This window comes from Falco biarmicus, chromosome 6 (genome assembly GCF_023638135.1).
Source record: "Falco biarmicus isolate bFalBia1 chromosome 6, bFalBia1.pri, whole genome shotgun sequence".
NCBI lineage: Eukaryota > Metazoa > Chordata > Aves > Falconiformes > Falconidae > Falco > Falco biarmicus.
In genome coordinates this window covers 36,245,645-36,263,251 of record NC_079293.1, presented here as the reverse complement: position 1 = coordinate 36,263,251, position 17,607 = coordinate 36,245,645, and positions in this window count along the sequence as shown.

Genomic DNA, 17,607 nt, shown 5'->3' with positions numbered 1-17,607 from the left:
TTCTCCTTTCTTTCTTTCTTTTCTTTATTTTTTTTTTTCCTTTTCAAAAAAACCCTCAATTACAATATAAACTGAATAAGGAACTAAAAGGTTGGTTCAGAAGCTGGGTTATCAATATAATACAGAAAGCAATAGTGAAAGCTAATAGATGAAGTGTATATGACCTTCACATCGGATTAGTGACCAGTGTAGTACATTAGCAAAATACTGTGCATTGTACTCAGTAACATAATAAGATATTTTTTCTTATTATAATACAAAATTCATTAATGTAATATAAATGTTCATTCTAGCCTGCCTTATCAGGGATTTCCATGTTGTATTTCTAGCCCGGTCTCCTGCTTATTGGTCTGGTTTACATAATGGTATAAGTGTAAAATGGAGTATGCTTTTTAAATGAGAAGGACTAAGGTGATGAAGGAGGAATAAGGGAATGAAAACAAAACACAGAGGAAAGGGAAATGGGAAGAAATGAGAGAAAGGGAGGAGAAAGTGAAACAGGCTATGTCAAAGTAGGGAAGTAAATAGGAACACATTAAAAAAGTAAGAAACGAAGAAGAATTATTAATGATAAAAGGTAAGCTTTTCAGTTCTTATGTCCAAATTTGATGTTAAGATCTAATTTTTGTTTCTGGCTGAGCTGATTTCAGCTCAGGTATTCATATGTTAAATGTGCATGAAGATAGCCTTTTATCATAGTTTCAGCAACTTGCTTCTTGGAAATGTACTTACAGAAGGAAATTAAACCTGGTGTATGACTAAGTACGGGAATTCAGATTCAAGTGCTGACAAGTCAGATTTTGTTAACATGAAGTCTAAGACTTAATGGAAAACAGGTGATGTTTTGCTTATGCTTTTGCTCGTTCACATAAGAGAGCATTTATACATTGATATTACATTTATATTAATGCAGCCTGACTATTTCAGTGATCATTTGGGATAACTGTATTCTCACTGAATAGTACTTTCAACAGTTTAGCATCCCTCCGAAACTAACCAAATACTTATGAGATGGCACTACTTTTTCTGAAAGTATCATTAGATTATTCTTAGTTTACATGTGTTATCTAAAGGAGAGAAACAAAATCTTTTTATATTTTTCATCTATGTTTAGATGGAATGAAAATTGCTTCCGATGAGTTATTCTGCTGCATTAAGTCCTTATTCCCTTGATGATTGTGGGCATGGAGTCAGTCGATGTTAGCTCTTAATTGTCCTGAGGACCGGGTCTTGAAGTCACAGCATTATTCATAAAATCACAGCGTACATGGGTGCATGTAAAAATGGCAAAATGGGTAAATAAGTGAGCCACCAGCAGTATACTAATCTGTCAATATATGCAAAACCAAGAGCCTTCTCATGCACATGCATGCATTTGGGAAGAGCAATGTAGGCAGCATATTTGGAGGCTTTAGCAGGTATGGTCTTTCAAAATGTCTGCTATATGCAAGACAGGGATTGATTGGGTTTTAAATATGCTTGTGATATGGAAGAAAATTAATGCTAACTAATGAAAAAGAAAAAAGATTCTTGTTGAAATGTTAAAACAGCTGTCTGCTTCTCACAACTGCTGCTCCCTGTCTTGCTTTTAAGCTCTCTCCCTTTTATAAACACCAAACACAGATCATCAGTAGTATCTAGGACCCAAGACTTATGGTATCTAGAGCTCATCAAAAGCTCACTGAGGTTTTCCAGTTCTTAAGAAAAAGCCCAAATGTTATGTGAGTGCTTAAAAAGGAGCTCTATGAATAAGTAGCAATGGCATTTTGCTACCTGTGGCAACTACAGAACACCTTACACCAAACTGTTTATGCAATTGTTTATGTTAAACCAGTCAGGGTTTGTAGCCAGCAATTTTTCTGATGATTCAGGGAAGTCACTGCTTCACTCTTTTTCAAAAGCATTCAGTTCAATCTAAGAATGGATGCGTGATGTCTTGTTAGACTATTTCAGTCCAATACCAAGCCATCTGCTTTTCAGTCAGCCCTGATGGATGTTTACCTAGTTTGTTCCAGTGAGAGAGAGTTGAAGGCTGTCTTCAATGATCTGTTAGAATATGTAACTATTCTTTCAGTTAGAGTTCTTCCTAATATCTTATGCCCCTTGCTGCTATTTAAGTCAATTAATTCTTGTCCTATTTCTAGTGGACATAGAAATGACCTGATTAATTTCTTTTTTGAACCATCTGTTTACATAGTCTAAAACTTACCATGTCTACCTTCCGCAGCCTCTGCTTTGTATTAAGCAAGTTCAGTAAATTCAGGCTTGCTTCAATAGTCTTGCTTTCCAGCCTTTGATTTTTTTTTTTTAATATATCCATTTGTTTTGCTCTCCCCTAGACCTTCTCTAAGAAACTGGGTACAGGGTTGCATCCTTTGTCTATGACAAGTGAATATAATGGAAACAGCACATAATGTGTCTTAATGTATGATGGCTTATCCAGCTCAGTCTGATTGCTTTCTTTGGGCAGGACATGTGCCAAAGGAGTGCAGTTTTGTGTGGAAACTCATGTTAGGTCTGAACATGCTACTTCCAGCACCAGAGCTGTACAAAGACATTAATGGCATTGGCACAGTGCTCTACATGCACCAATTAACCCTGCACTAGTACAGCAAAACTGCTGCTGTTTTGTTCACAGTTCACATGAATATCTCCACATGACACTGCTTTAAATGGTATGGAAACATTTGTTTGTAAAGCACCTTGCACACTTGGGGAAAGATGGATAGGGCAAGAAATCTCTCTAAAAGTATTTTTATTTTTGTAAATTGAAGGATAAATAAAACTTTAGGCACTTATTACTCATTACACACATTCTCTGTCCTCCCCTACTACTTTCTTAATGAATGTGTTGCCAGAGGGTAGTTAGCAGTTTGAAAAATACCTATTTGCCTAATGAGTTTCACTCATTTCACAGTAGTCCTAAAATTGGGCAGTTACTAGTTTTAGTTGTTATATTTATTGAAGATCATGTCTAGAACTTTCAAAAGAACCTAAATGCTGTTTGAGAGTCAATAAAAAATACCTAAATCTTTTAAGAACATTTGACAATTTTACTCAGTTTATAATTTACTCAGAGTCCAGTTACATCAAGATCATAATTTTAATTTTTGTAAATTAAGTACTTTCAATAAAAAAAACATCATCCCCAAACTTTAGTCTGTTACTTACAGACCTAGTTTTAGATAGAACTTTTTCTCCTGAATAATGAAGTCTGAAGAGTTCACAGACTTGCTGATACTCCTCCACAAAAGTCTGTTTGCATATTGAATATTTCTTTTGTTCCTATTTTTAAATACTGAATTTCTGCAGTCAGTTTTGGTCAATTACCAGTTACTTATTTAGCAAAGATTGTCAATGTTCTGGTTGTCCCTTTTCTGCAGAAAAGCATTTTTGAGTTGTGATGGAGCTTGGCATTTCATAATGAGGGAAATGTTATATACTATGTGCATTTCCACCTCTGCATTTCATCCTGAGATATGGACAAACCTGGTCACAAGAAACTGAACCAGGATCACAGAATCATAGAATCACAGAATGGGTTGGGTTGGAAGGGACCTTAAAGATCATCTAGTTCCAACCCCCCTGCCACGGGCAGGGACACCTCCACTAGACCAGGTTGCTCAAAGCTCCAACCAACCTGGCCTTGGACACTGCCAGGGATGGGGCACCCACAGCTGCTCTGGGCAGCCTGTGCCAGTGTCTCACCACCCTCATTGTAAATAATTCCTTCTGTCTGATTCAAACCTATTGCCTTTCTGTTTAAAACTGTTGTTCCTTCTTTTGTCACTGCAGGCCCTTGTAAAAGGTATCTCTGCATTTATTATAAGTCCCTTTTTAATACTGAAAGTCTGCAATGAGGTGTCCCAGATCCTTCTCTTCTCCAGGCTGAACAACCCAACCCTCTCAGACTTTCTTCACAGGAGAGGTGCTCCAGTCCTCTTGACCATTTTTGTGGCTCTCCTCCGGACCAACTCCAGCAGGACTATGTCTTGTGCTGAGGTCCTGTTTTAGCACTGACCCAGAGAAAGAAGCCCAGCACTTTAATATCCCAGAGAAGAGCAGCTGCCTGTGACCACCACTCCAGTGCTGGCCATGCTCACTTCCGAAGCTGGTCCCAGACAGTTCCCTTCTGGAGTGCTGTCAGACCAGCAGCCTTTCCCCTGGGGGCAGGTCTAATTTTTTTCACTTCATAAACAAAATAATTTTGAATATTTTCATGAAGAAGAAGAAAGAAGAAATCAGGCTGAAAAGATGAGCTCTTGGAAGACCTGAGTTGTGGACAACAGTTATTGGATGTGAGGGCTGGAGGAAGAAGTACAAGAATGAAAGAAACCATGAAGAATGCCCTTCAGGGATCTCCCTGAAGTGTCCGTGATTTTCAATTTTAGGAATTAACAAAAAAAAAAAAAAAAGAAAAAGGAGAGGGAAATGGCTATTTTAAAGGTAATTGTTGTATGTGTGTCCTTTACAGTAACGGCATTTTTTTCCTGTGGTGTTTGACAAAGGATCTGCCAATGCTTAGCGAGGGCTGCAAAAATCATTTCCTGCTGCCTGAAGCAGCCTGTGCTTCTGGTGAGGTGAGAGCACAGTTCAGACTCATCTGTTACACGAATGAGAAGATGCACACACTTCAGGAGGAAAGCAGATGAAGAGGGTTTTCTTTCCACTTCAGTAACTCACAGCAGGTATTATAGATTTATTTCCCCTTCTCATGTTGCTTTCATTTTGCTAGATTGTATCGAGGCATTGCAGATGCTACAAATAGGGATGCATTAGGAGTAAGAAAAAGACCAACGGTGGTTACTTCATTCAGACCAACATTTTCCATTGCAGTATTTACTTCCCAGTTGGAGGAAACTGTAGAGACACCACATCACCGGATAGCAAGTAATTTACATATAACCTCTCAGGACTGTAAAGTCTGTTGGTAGATCTCAAGAAAACCTACAAGGCTCCATATAAATCCTTCTGACTAAACACAAAAAATTTCTGCCAGGTGTCTTACACTTGTCCATTACCTTTTTGTCTTCCATTCATTCAGTTTCCTTCCTGTTCCTTGCCCCTGTGTTTAAGATCAAATGTTCCTGTCCACATCTGCAAAATCACTCCACTGCTCACTTTCAAGCACCCATTTAAAACTAAGACTGGTCAAAAGATGGATTTTCCCCCTTCTCCTTCCCCTCCCAATCCCCCTCCCTCTCACCCAGCTCTTGCTGCCCCTTCCTCTGCCTCCCATCATACCACAATATCACTTTGTCTCTTTACATCCTCTAGGGAGAGGACTGGAGGGAGCTGAGGAAACAGAATGTCCAGTGGTGGAAAATAGTTTGGAAGTTAGGAAAGGAAATAAAACTGGGAAGAAACTTGAGAGAAGATGCAGAGGAAATTTGTGGTAAATATTTGCTGAATCAGTTAGACAAAATTTCCCCAGGTAATAGACTATTGACAAACTCATCAACTCTTCATTGTTTTTTATTCACTGTTTTTGTGCTATGGTGACAAAGATTTTCCTGCTCTTTGGCTGGATGCCTCATGGTTTTTTAAGCAAGGATATAAAAAAGAATAAGTTTCAAACATCATCCTAGGCACTGGCAGGTTTTGAGTTGCCTCCTGCTTTAGCAGCTATATCAGTGGGAAAACCCAGCCAAAGCTGCTTCTATTCCAGCAAGTGCATGTAGGGCCATTCTCTCACTGGTTGGCCAGCTGGCTTGCTTCGGCAACGTTTGTGTCATTACATCCTCTTAGCCTCCAGAACAGGGTGGTGACATCTACCTTATCTATTGGAACTGCTTCCCACACTCATCTAACTGCCAGACTACATCTGCGAATTTGTTAGAGTTTGGCTAGTTGGCACAAGCCACAACTGTCCCAGGGACCATTCTAGCAATTTAACAGCCTGTATGAGCAAATTCCAGGAGTACTCCATGCCACTCATCAATTTACTAGTGTAGATTTAGTTTAATACTATTTTTCCTCTACAACAAGCAAGGAATTCTTTGTTATTAAAGACCTGGAATTTAAAACCCTACAGATGCTGCATCATGCCATAATTCTGTGTTAATTTTTCAAATAATGGATACTTTAGGACTGTTGAGCTAGAATTTGGCATTTTCCGGTTGTCATAAGTAATGATGAAACTTGGATATACCTGGAATACTCTCCTGGGCTATATTGGCTCCTCTTAGGGTGTGTTTTGTTTCTCAAATTCCAGCATTCTCTGAAAATTAAAAAACAGAGGAATTGTTTAGCTTTTTTAAGTACAGCAAGAGCTACTTAGAACTCGAACATTTCAGTTTAATTATTCCTCAGGGCTGGAACAGTAGTTCTGAGCACTGAGCTACTTAGAAAAGGTCTATGTGCAAAAGTGTGTGGGACTGGATGTGACAAGGCTGTTAGCCCACTGCTGTGATGGGGTGTTTTAGATCAGGTAGGGATAACATGTCTAAACTGCTTCCCAGCTCTCATCTAATGGATGAAACTGTACTGCAGGTGTCCCTACAAGGCACTTGCATTCTGTCTGGAGCCAGTCACATCTCGAAGAAAATATCCTTGTCTCCATGCCAGTTTATTAGATTTTTTGTGCCCCTAATAATAGCTACAAACTGAAAGAAAAGTACCAGTTTGTAGATCTTGTTAGTGGTCATGTCTGGAAAAAAGCCACGAAGACTTACAACTCAGACAAGAATGAGCCTAGCAGGTAAAGAAAGCAAAACACCATCAGGGAGTGTTATGGATTCTGCTCCATCCTCTTATTTTGTATATCTGGGAGTTATATACTTCTTACGTAGCGCTTATTTTGGGACACTAGAGCTCCAACTTCTAAATAACAGGCAAATATGCATTTTTTTGGTGGTGAGATGGGATGGAGTTTAAAATATATTTTTCTGTTCCATTTTAGTCAGTCCTACCATTAATAACAATTTTCTTGTTTCAGGATGGAGGGCCTCATTTCTTGAAGCACAGGATCCTAAGTTGTTTTACCATGAAGATTTAGCTATGACACCTTTCCATATGCAGATACAATTTTGTTATGAATCATCTACCTATGACTGGGTCAGCATTATAGCAGCCTCAGCTCTCATTAGTGTATGACAGCAGATGTGAGACGCTGACACTAGAAAGACAGAGCTATTCTAACCAAAAATATTCTGTCTCCCTTTGCTGCCTTCCTTGCTCATTGCCAGCTCTATTATTTCTACTCTCTGTTTTTGTGTGCTTAAATTTCCCTTCTGTGCATTTTTAATCTTCCTTCTATTACCTTGTTTTCCATTTGGCATAAGTATACACTGCTTATTTCTTCCACATTGTTTGTATACCTCTGGAGAAATTACAATACTGTAATTAATTAAAATAATTGCATTTTAAGTACATGAGAAACAAACCATATGATCCTGCTCATTCTTGCCATACGTATTGGAACAACTTGTAGTCACATGTTAGCGACCAGACTTGTAAAATTTCTGCACAGAAACATATACAGTGGCCTTTTAGATACTATTTCCTATGTTTCTGCATAGTTTTGAGCAGAATTATGTAAGCCTACACAGATAATTTGATATGGATGACCTGCTTGTAGGCTTGTTTCTTCAGCTCCACACACAATGAACAGTACTCTGCAACAAAATTATATTTAGATGAGTTTTAGCCTCCTTTTGTTAAGGACTTCTTTCCAGCCATATGTCAGACTATCGAGACTGCAGCAAGCTGGTGAGTGAAGATTCAGACTCAGATGTTTATGGATGCCAACTATTTAAAAATATTAACAGGAGCATAACTTAATTTATCTGAGAGCTGTGGAAAAAGAATGAAGGAGAGAAGTTACTTATTTCTAGGAATCTCAAAAGATGCTTGATACAAACCATTTGAAAGCTGGGTGCTGAGGTATCAGTGGTGTGCCCACACAAAAAGGACAGAAGTCAGAGGGAAAAGCTGCATTGCATGGGTCATTTGGAACTGAATCAAGGATCCTACATTTGAACAATTCTATTGATATTAATATTTTTATGAAGGAAATGCTTAGTATCCCCCTTTTTTATCTTTTGATCTCAATCCTTTCCCTTTGTTTCTGCTTTCCCCACCCCACCCCCCCTCCCCCCCACCCCCCACTTCTGTTTTCTGTTTCTTCTTCCATTGCCTCTGTTTCTGTCCTTTTATACCTTTCACTCCTTTGTGCTGTCTTTATCCTGAAGCATCCGGCTGAGGTACTTCCAATGAAAATGTCAGCACACCATACTCGGTTCCCTGTTACACTTTTACCTTCAGCAAGGGAGCTCATATAAATGAAGAAGAATGTCTGATGCCTAAAGTCTTGCAAGTTCACCTTTTCCTACAGAAAACAAAGAAGAGAGTACTTAGTGACTCTTTTTTTGGGATGGCTAGCAGTATCCAGCTGCCACTGGGCTCTGATGTTTCTGGAAGCAAGCTGTGTGCCAGAACAAAACCCCGAGACCTGAGCTTTTAACTCATAGAGTTGTCCTATGCACAGTAATTAGTATTGATGGGGTACTTACTTAAACTACCCATCCGTCAGTCAATATAGGAACGTAAAAGGAGAAAGGCTTACTGAAACTTATTGGTAACAACAGCTGATACTAAAAGCAGAGAAAGCAGGAGGAAGACTCTTGTAGACTGGATCCTGATTAATGGAGAAGAACTACTTGGGAACAGGAAAGTGGAAGGCAACCTGTGTGACCAAAAGCATTATATACTAAAATCTTGATTTACAGGGGTACCAGGAGGGAGAGTGATAAAATAAGGTTTCAGGAAATAAGTCTTCAAATGACTGTTCAGAACAGTCTGCTGGAAAGTAAGCGTAATAAAAAAGTGGTCTGGAAGTATTTTAATGAAATAGTTGTTCTGTCATGAACAGCAGCACTGAAAGGTAGGGATAGTAACTTAGCAAGATTATGATATCCTTCAAAACATGAACGATTAGCAGGCATCATACAGAAGAAAAAACACCCTCAGTTATTAGGAACAAATACAATAGCACAATGCAGGTGGGAACAAAATCAGAAAGTTTAGGACACAGGCAGGGGAAAATAACCAGGCACATTCTCTAAGTACATTGAAAATAGAATGATCATGTAAAATAATTCAGTAGGAAAAGTTTAACTTGCTACAGTAAAGCAACTATTACTCTGAGCTCTGTAAATGGGAATGTTGTGTCCAAGCTGTAATCTTCTCCTCAGGGCTGATAAGCTTTCAGCGGGACACCTCTCTTTAGGCAAGATGTGGATCTATTAAAGAATATCCAGAAGAAAGAAATGAAAATTTTAAAATAAGCCTGCAAGCTTGGAAAAATGGGTTTGCCTTATCTTGAAAAGACTGATAGAGGCTAAAGAGATGATCTGAAAACAACCTTCCAATATATAAAAGGTAGCTACAAAGATGAAATGAAATAAACAGTTCCATGTGTCCACAGTAGGTAGAATAAGAAATACTGAATGAGAATTGCAGCAACAGTCCTTAGGAGGACGTGTCCTATCTTCAAAGATAAGCTGTATGTGGGAGGACATTACCAATGAAGGTGGTGGACCCTCCACACCACTGAAGATTCAGGATGATATATTCCTATTTTCAGACTCATGGTTACAAGTTTTTTCTTGACATCTGAAGAACTGAGGAGTTAAGAAGCAGAGAATTGCAGGTATTTAGGCAGAGCTCTTCTCCAGTGTGAGACTTTCCTATGTGTGGAAATTAATTCACGGAAATGTTGGAATGAATTGGAAACAGATGAATTTTGTACTAACTACTGTAAAGATGCCAACATAAGAATCTTTAAGGGTATTTTTTAGTGCTCCAGCATTTGGGTGCATAGTAATGTCAATACTCACGGTGTTTGTATTTTTCCCTTTGTCACTGGATAGTTTATTTGTCTCAATGACTACCATTACACTGCTAAAGAGAACATGTGGCAAATTGTGACTCTCAGACCTACTGGCTTGGTCTGGCTCATGTCCACACTGAGAAAAACCTCTTCTCATCAGAAAAAAAATAGTTTGGCTACGCCCAATCTGCCTGTTAGGAAACATTCCTGGTCTGTGCTGTTCCCCAGACTGTGCCCAGAAATTGTCTGTGAGAATGTTAGTTGGCACGGGCCAAAACCACGGCACGGTGTGAGATACCTATCAAGAACCATGGAAGGACAGGTGTAGGGCAGTGCTTGAACTCAAATTCAGGATGCCCCTTCCTTACCTGTATAGAAGTAGCCAAAAGGACTACTCGTCAAAGTAGTATAAAGTAGTACATCCATCATGAGCTAAGGCTTATCTGTCTTATTCAAATACTCAATTTTGAAGCAGTGAATACTGCTTCAAATAAACACTCTCCAAAAAAAGTCTGTGAACAATTTGGCACATAGCACAGACCAGGGCTAAACCTGACAGGCAGTTGAACATGATGACTCTGTTTTTTGGGGGTAAAGGTAGACTTTACTGATTATGATAATGATTTTTCAGACAGACATAGGAATCAGGAGGTTGTATGAGAGACTCAGATTTAATTTTAAAATACAGTATGTTTATAACCCTGCTTCTTGTAAAGGAACTTGTGAGGGAGGGAAGAGAACTATGTTTACTGAGTTGCAAAAACCCAGAGAACATAATTTTAAAGCCAATCTCATGGTTTTCATGGCTTGACTCATGATTTTAGAGAGCTTATGGTTGGAAACATTTCAAGATTCGTGAAACCTTTTCAACTAAATATTATTATATCTTTAATATATAAAGCCAAATCCTTACCCAGCAAACAAATACACTTTCTGCTGAATCTAACAGAAGCTCCTGGCTGCAATCCCCTTGAGAATTTGGCTCTGGCTTCTGATAAAAAGTACGGACCTTGTCATAATTCAGGAATTTTAAAAAGCCATTACTTAGTAGGATGCCTGAATGAAATTGAACCATCTTAATTTTTGCTGATAATACTCATTCCATGTAACACATCATGTGTATTTTGCTTTTACTGTTACATCTAGGGAAGTTAGGCAGAAATCTCTTTGCAAAAGTACCAAGGACTGTATGAAATGCACAGACTGAGGTCCAGAGGAGCTCATATTGCAGAATTGTGACAATGTGCAGCTGTTTGAAGGAATTGGGCCTTTGAGATATCTATCTATCTGTCTATCTGTATATAAGCACTATCATAACATTCACCTGAAGAGGTCTTCTGGCCAAACAATGAAAATAACAGGATAACCTGCCTTTATTGTTACCTTTTCTTTTAGATAGCTAACAGCTAAGCACAAGACTGTCTGGTTCAACGCCCATTAAACAGTGCACGTCAGACTGCAGTCCAATCACCGCTGACATTTGAACACTGCCATGATGGTAATGATGGTACATGGTTGTTAATATTAGTAGAATTACTAATGGTTATATGAATTAACACTTTCAGTAATCACAAGAAACCAGTATCATCTATGCCAATGAATGAATCGGGGCTCTTCAAGTAATACTGAAATGCTAAAATAAATGTAACTTTTGGAAAAATGAAGGCCAAGCAGAAGATCAAACTGGTGTTGGATAGGTGTTGCAAAGTATATTCTCAACTGAAATTCCCATTTTTATTGATATATTGCTCTAGAGATTTGCTTCATCTGGTGCCTTAAAGGTTTAATACAGTATCACTTTTGTAACTAAGGCCACAGTTCACATTTGAAAAGCAGTCAGAGCTGGCACTTTTGCCACATACCTGCAAACGTCCCTAAAGTTAATGTAACCTCCACTGGTTATTTTTCACCTACTATACTGTGTCCCTATCTTCTGCTTTTTCAAGGTACAGTATATAATCAGCTAGCTTGTTAAGGGGCTTAACAAGGTGAAAAATACTCAATCACTCCCCTTGTTTACAATACTTTCACCATCCTGTAAAATAACAACATCGTGCCTGTCCTCGTCTCCTGCACTGATTAGATCTATTAGAGTTTAGTTAAGGCAAATTCTGCTAATAAAATGCTGTTCTGAAATAATTTTTCTGCCACCGGTTTTCTTTTAAGGAGAGGAGTTTGTGTTTCCACAACGGGTCCTTCCTGCCTGTGTTTTCTCTTTAGCTGAGTATGATATATAATCACCTTCTCCAATTGGATTATGAGCTGCCTTGTTCATGCTAATTCCTCTTCTGCACTGACAAATGATAAAATGATAAAACAGTGTGGTGAGCCCTATTTGAACACATCACCAGAACCCCGCGTCCCTTTTGTCTTCAGATGCCTGACACAATTTTGGTTGTTGTGCAGCCCTGACATTAAGTAATGTTTTGAAGCAAATTCAGGCAGGTCTGACAAACATCATCTTACCTGACAAAAGAGGAGCCAGAGACTACCAGGTATTGTTTATATTAATAAATTAAACATACCGGGGACTGTTCTTGGGTGCAGCGGCCAAGGGCGTGGAAGTGCCATTGAACTTGCTGTCCCTCCAAAACACGAGGGTTTGCATCTGGACCACACATCAGGAATGGTTCCTCCTGTTTCTGCCAGGCTCTGTTCGGGAGGCTGTTTGCCAGCCTGAGCCAGGGACCAACCTGGCAATTTCACTGTCTGGTCAGTTGGGTTTCAGTGTCCTTGGGGGGCTCCCTGGGACTTTCAGAGTACCAGGTCAGACAGAGTCTGGAGGTACTGCTCTCAGAGAGCTACTCTAAACATAACCCGCTTGCTTGTGACTCAAAACAATTTTTCATGTGATTGAGTACAGCGGTTCTTGCTAAAACCCCATAAATATTCACAAATATTTGCCAACCAGGCCTCCGTAACCACGAGTTTTAATTAGCTTGCATCTCCCTTGCTTGGGCATCATTGAATGATTCTGTCAGCAGTGCTGAACCATTAAGTTGACTTGAAAAAAAAGGAAGGCTTTTGTTTATGCTGAAACATGAGCATTACTTTCCCAAGTATATTGTGCCTGAATCTTTGTTTGTTTGTTTGTGTTAAAACCACCAAAATGTTGAGGTAGTATATTATTAGAATAGTAGATGAGAGACAGGACCTGATAAGAGCACATTATTGTGACGTGTATTAGAGAACAGTAATAGTGACACAGGTTTAATGACAGTGCGATAAATAAGATAGAGAGGAAAGTTGAGTACATACCGGGTGTTCATGCATAATAGAGTAGGAATGCATTGTCTGCTGTACTTTTTCTATACCAGCAAATTGCCTTTGGATAAAAATACCGTGCTTAGCTACTCTAGAGAAATACTGATGAAAAACTAATGCTAGTGGAAAGATGCTTGCATGCAAACACCATCAGCTAGGCTTTTCCAAGTCTTTGTTGATCTTTTTGCTCATTATTATCAAAAGTAGCTGGGAAGTAAATGGTTGGAAAATGGAGGAAAAAAAGGAAACCAGGTTATTTCTTCACAATGCCCATTGGACTGTGAGTGAGGCTGCAGCATTTCAGGGCTGGAACAAGTTGGGAAACAACACTGATTCTTCCACCATAATTCAAAGCTACTCGCTAGTGAGGGAAAACTGGGGGAGGGATGAAGCATTTCTGTTTGCTGGGCTGCATCCATTTCTCTAGCACAAAGATGCAGGCTGGAACAATGAATCTGGTCCTATGTTTGATACAAAACTAGATGTAACCTCTCCATGCTCAGTACTGGCAAATTTTAACACAACACACAGGTAACAGGAGATTAGGATTTGTGGACAGTGTGCTTACTATCCACTGAGATGGGCAACATAGCTGTTTCTGGTTGTGGAGTAACTTGCTTTGAGATCAGCATCTATCTAAAAGATTGAGAAAGTTTCATTTGGATGTGAGCCTTGCTGTTGTTTTCTATTTGCCTCAAAACTGGGCTGCATGAAGGAGCTCCTTGGGAATGGAATAACAGAAGAACCTGAAAATTTTAATGGAAGCAGAATACATTGGACAGTATCAGTCCACATTTCTTACATTATATGGCATCTTATTTCTTCATACACACTGGCTGGTTGTAGTGTGGAATGTAAATTGTACAGACTGGTCCGTGAATAAATCTAAAAGATAACATAGGGCTTGTGACCACGAAGTAGAAAACAGTCCAGACACTGTCCCAGTAGGACTGCTGGGTACAAGAGCTGTCAGATAAAACCCTCCAGAAAGGGTTCAGTTGGTACAGTTACATCAGACACCAAGGGACAAGACTTACTGAACCTGGGAGGAACTTCCTGGCCCATGTTCTTAGGCTTTGATTTTGATGTATACAAGCTTTCATAGGACCTTTGCAGTTGGTTTTGCTTCTTTTGAATTGTCTTACCATCACACCTTTGATTTATATAATTTCTGAAGCACATTTTTATCTAAAGCAAAAAATTTCTAGGAGTGGGTGTTCTTCTGGGATGCGGTACATTCCTTTCGTCCTTATGGAGCTGTGAAGAAGTGAAGGGCTGTTCCTCTGTTTACAGTGCTGGAGAGTTAGGAGAAAATACATGCTGCCAGACCATGATTTGCTTATCCCCATGGGCCACTATAAGAGGTAAGTACACTGAAGTCTTTAAATCACTCAGATAAAGCAAAAGAGAACACAAGTCTTTGATTTCTGAATATTTGTCTACAATGATGGGGAAGACCAAAGAGGGAAAAGAGATTGCCCCAGTGAATGGCAGGGGTTCAGCAGGTGACTAATAGTTTTATTTTTGATGCTGAAATTAGTCTGTGGGACAATGCTTCAGCAAGTTGTCACTTTTTATTTCTGATTTCCCCCAAAGACTTTCTTGTACAAGGTGGCTTATCTTCGCCTCCCTCTCTGGCTACCTCTGGCGTTTCCTCCACAGCATCTGAACATCATCTGTATGCACTTAATGACCAGATGTTCTCTGTCGCACTGTTCCTCCAAAACTAGGCTGGAAGGAAAAAAAAAAAAAAAAAAGAAAAAGGAAAAAAAAAGGGGACTCAAACTAAATCATCCAGGGATTACACTAACAGAAAATGATGCTCTTGGTATGAAAACTATTAAAGAAAACCTGATTTTGTCTTTATATACTAGGGTTCATTAACTTTCTCTCTGGTACAGCTAATGACCTGAACAGAAGCTGTGGTTCATTAGTGATCTTTCCCTCTCTGTCTGGCAGTTGAACAGAAAAAAGAAAGAGCTGGAAGGAGCTGTAGAAACTCTAAGTGAGACAGACCAGCATTACATTTCCAGGCTAGCGGAAGCAAATTTTCTTCTGTTCCTGTCCTTGCAATAGGAATGATATATTTACAGCTAAACTCATCCTTTATGCCACAGTGGGTTTAGTCACCAAAAGAGAAGCAAAAAATAGTTTCTTTACCCTCACTTTACCAATTTCTTGTTCTGCCAGGATCCACTTCGATCTCTGGAGCTTGCAGAATCTTTAGGGTCTATCCTGCCTTATGCATGACAGCTCCATAGGGTCATTTTAGCAGCAGGGAGTAGCTGCAGGGAGGTTCAGGAATACCCTCGCCTGATCTGCTTTGCTGGCATCCACCTCCTGCAGGAAATGCCTTGCTGGTTTGCACTGGTGCAGCCATCTTCAAGCTGCCTTTGGCAATAACATCTGTTCAGCAGGATAAGGAGAGGGCAGACAGTGTGTGTGTCACCTGGGTATGTGGCTCAGGGGTGGTGCTGATGCAAACCAAAGCAAGCTCAGGGGAACCATTAGGTGGTGTTTCTGTTTCCCTGTATGGAAATTTTTCCACTTTTTCTGTGCCACTTGTGAAAGGCTCCTTTGTGGAGCTGTGATTGTCAAGGAAATCTGTTCCTCTTCAGCATGCCATTCTTACATCACAAGAAAAGGTCTTTAAATTCTATTGAATTGGTATTCCATTTGGAGGGGGGAGAGAGGAGCAGGGTGAAGAAAAGAAAGAAACACTGCACCAGTTTTTAAATGTTACATAACTTACAAAATAATACACTAAAATATTCAGCCACTCAAATTTTCAAGGCTGTTTACTTTTTCTAAACATCATTGTACTTATTTTCTAATGTCATAATAAAATCGAATACCTCTCATATTTAAACTCAACTTTCCCAGGAAAAGATGTGCCGCTTACTGTGACCTAAAATGAACATTATCAAATGTAGCATGTGAATTCCAGGCAAGTAGCCAGCAAATTACCTGTCGCTGAAGGTCATTTTCTCTCTCTCTTCCCCTACTTTTTTGATACATAATGCAACACTGAAATATATATCTTAAATGTTTTTGAAGGAATTATTCTTACTCGTAGTCAAATGGAGAGAAATAGTATGTGAAATAACTAATATTTGCAGATGGTTGTTGAAATGTCAGACCTGTAAATGTAAACTGGGTGTTTTGGTTTGGGTAGTTAATGCTTTCAAAAAGCTTTAGGTGAACAAAAGGATGAATGAATTAATAAGTGGACAGAAAGCCAGTGACAAACACATTTCGACTTGAAAAGGGATCCTAAATTATACATAATGCTACCCTATAGCCACCAAAATTAGACATGGCGAAGACATGTCAGACAAAGCAGTCTGTTCCTTTTTTAGCGCAGGGTTGGTCCCTGAATTATATTTCTTTGTTCCATCTAGTTTTAAGAATTGGAAGTAGTAGACCATCCCCATGGGAGGCTGTGCCACACTCTAGCAGTTCTTACTATAGGTTTTTCCATGATATTCAGCCTAATCTTCCTTTTGTTTAATTTCTTGCTGTTGCTCCTGCTTATATCTGTATGCTCAAGCCTTTATTTATTTCTTTATTTTTATTCCCCCCACCCCGAACATGCAGAACAACAGCTTTGATATCATTTGTCTTACAAGCCTTCTGGGATTCATACTGCCTGTGAGGTTGCCCACAAAGCAGGCACTGTTGTGCCTAAGGATAAGGTGATTTACTCCAGCTGCCTGGATGAGTTAGGTCCCTGGTACCCATCTGCACCTAAGGCAGGGATTAACCTTTGAAGTGCTGTGCCAAAGTGTATGGGGGATGAGCTGTCCCTTACAGCTAACCAAAAGCAGAATCTAGCCTCCTAGCAATGCCTGAGCGCACACCCCCCCGCCCCCGTCTTGTCCCTGTTCAAAACACGAATGACAAAGCTGTCATCTGCTGCTTGCAATTCAGAGGTTAGGCAGCCCGCGTGGGAAATAGGGTTAAGAATAGTGCTACAAGGCCTTGATGCAGTTCCAATTATTTGTCTATTTTGGATTATTTTTCCCATCTAGAGCATCATTCCCTGCTGTGGGCTACTCCTCTTTTGGGCCAAAGATTGCACAAATGGATCAGACACCTGCAAAAAGATGATGTTCAATGTGCTGGACTTCTTAAAGGCAATGGTTTTAGCCTAGATGGCAGGACTAGGACCTTCCTGGAGATCAAAGACGTGAGGCACTTTCTGTAGCTGTATACTTGCATCTGACCTGCCTGTAAGGGGCTCACAGTGGTGAATCAGAGAGATACATGAAATGTTTCCATGATAAACTTTTATAACTGGTCTTTAGGATTGTAGCATGATTTAGGTTTGAAGGCACCACTGGAAATCCCAGCTCAGATCAGGTTGCTTAGAACAGGGCGGTGTTCAGCTGAGTTTTGACTGTCTACAAAGATCAGAATTTTGCAGCCTTTCTGGGAGACCTGCTCTGGTGTTTGACTATCACGGTGAAAAACATTAATGTATAATCAGAATTTCCTTTGTTACAACTTGT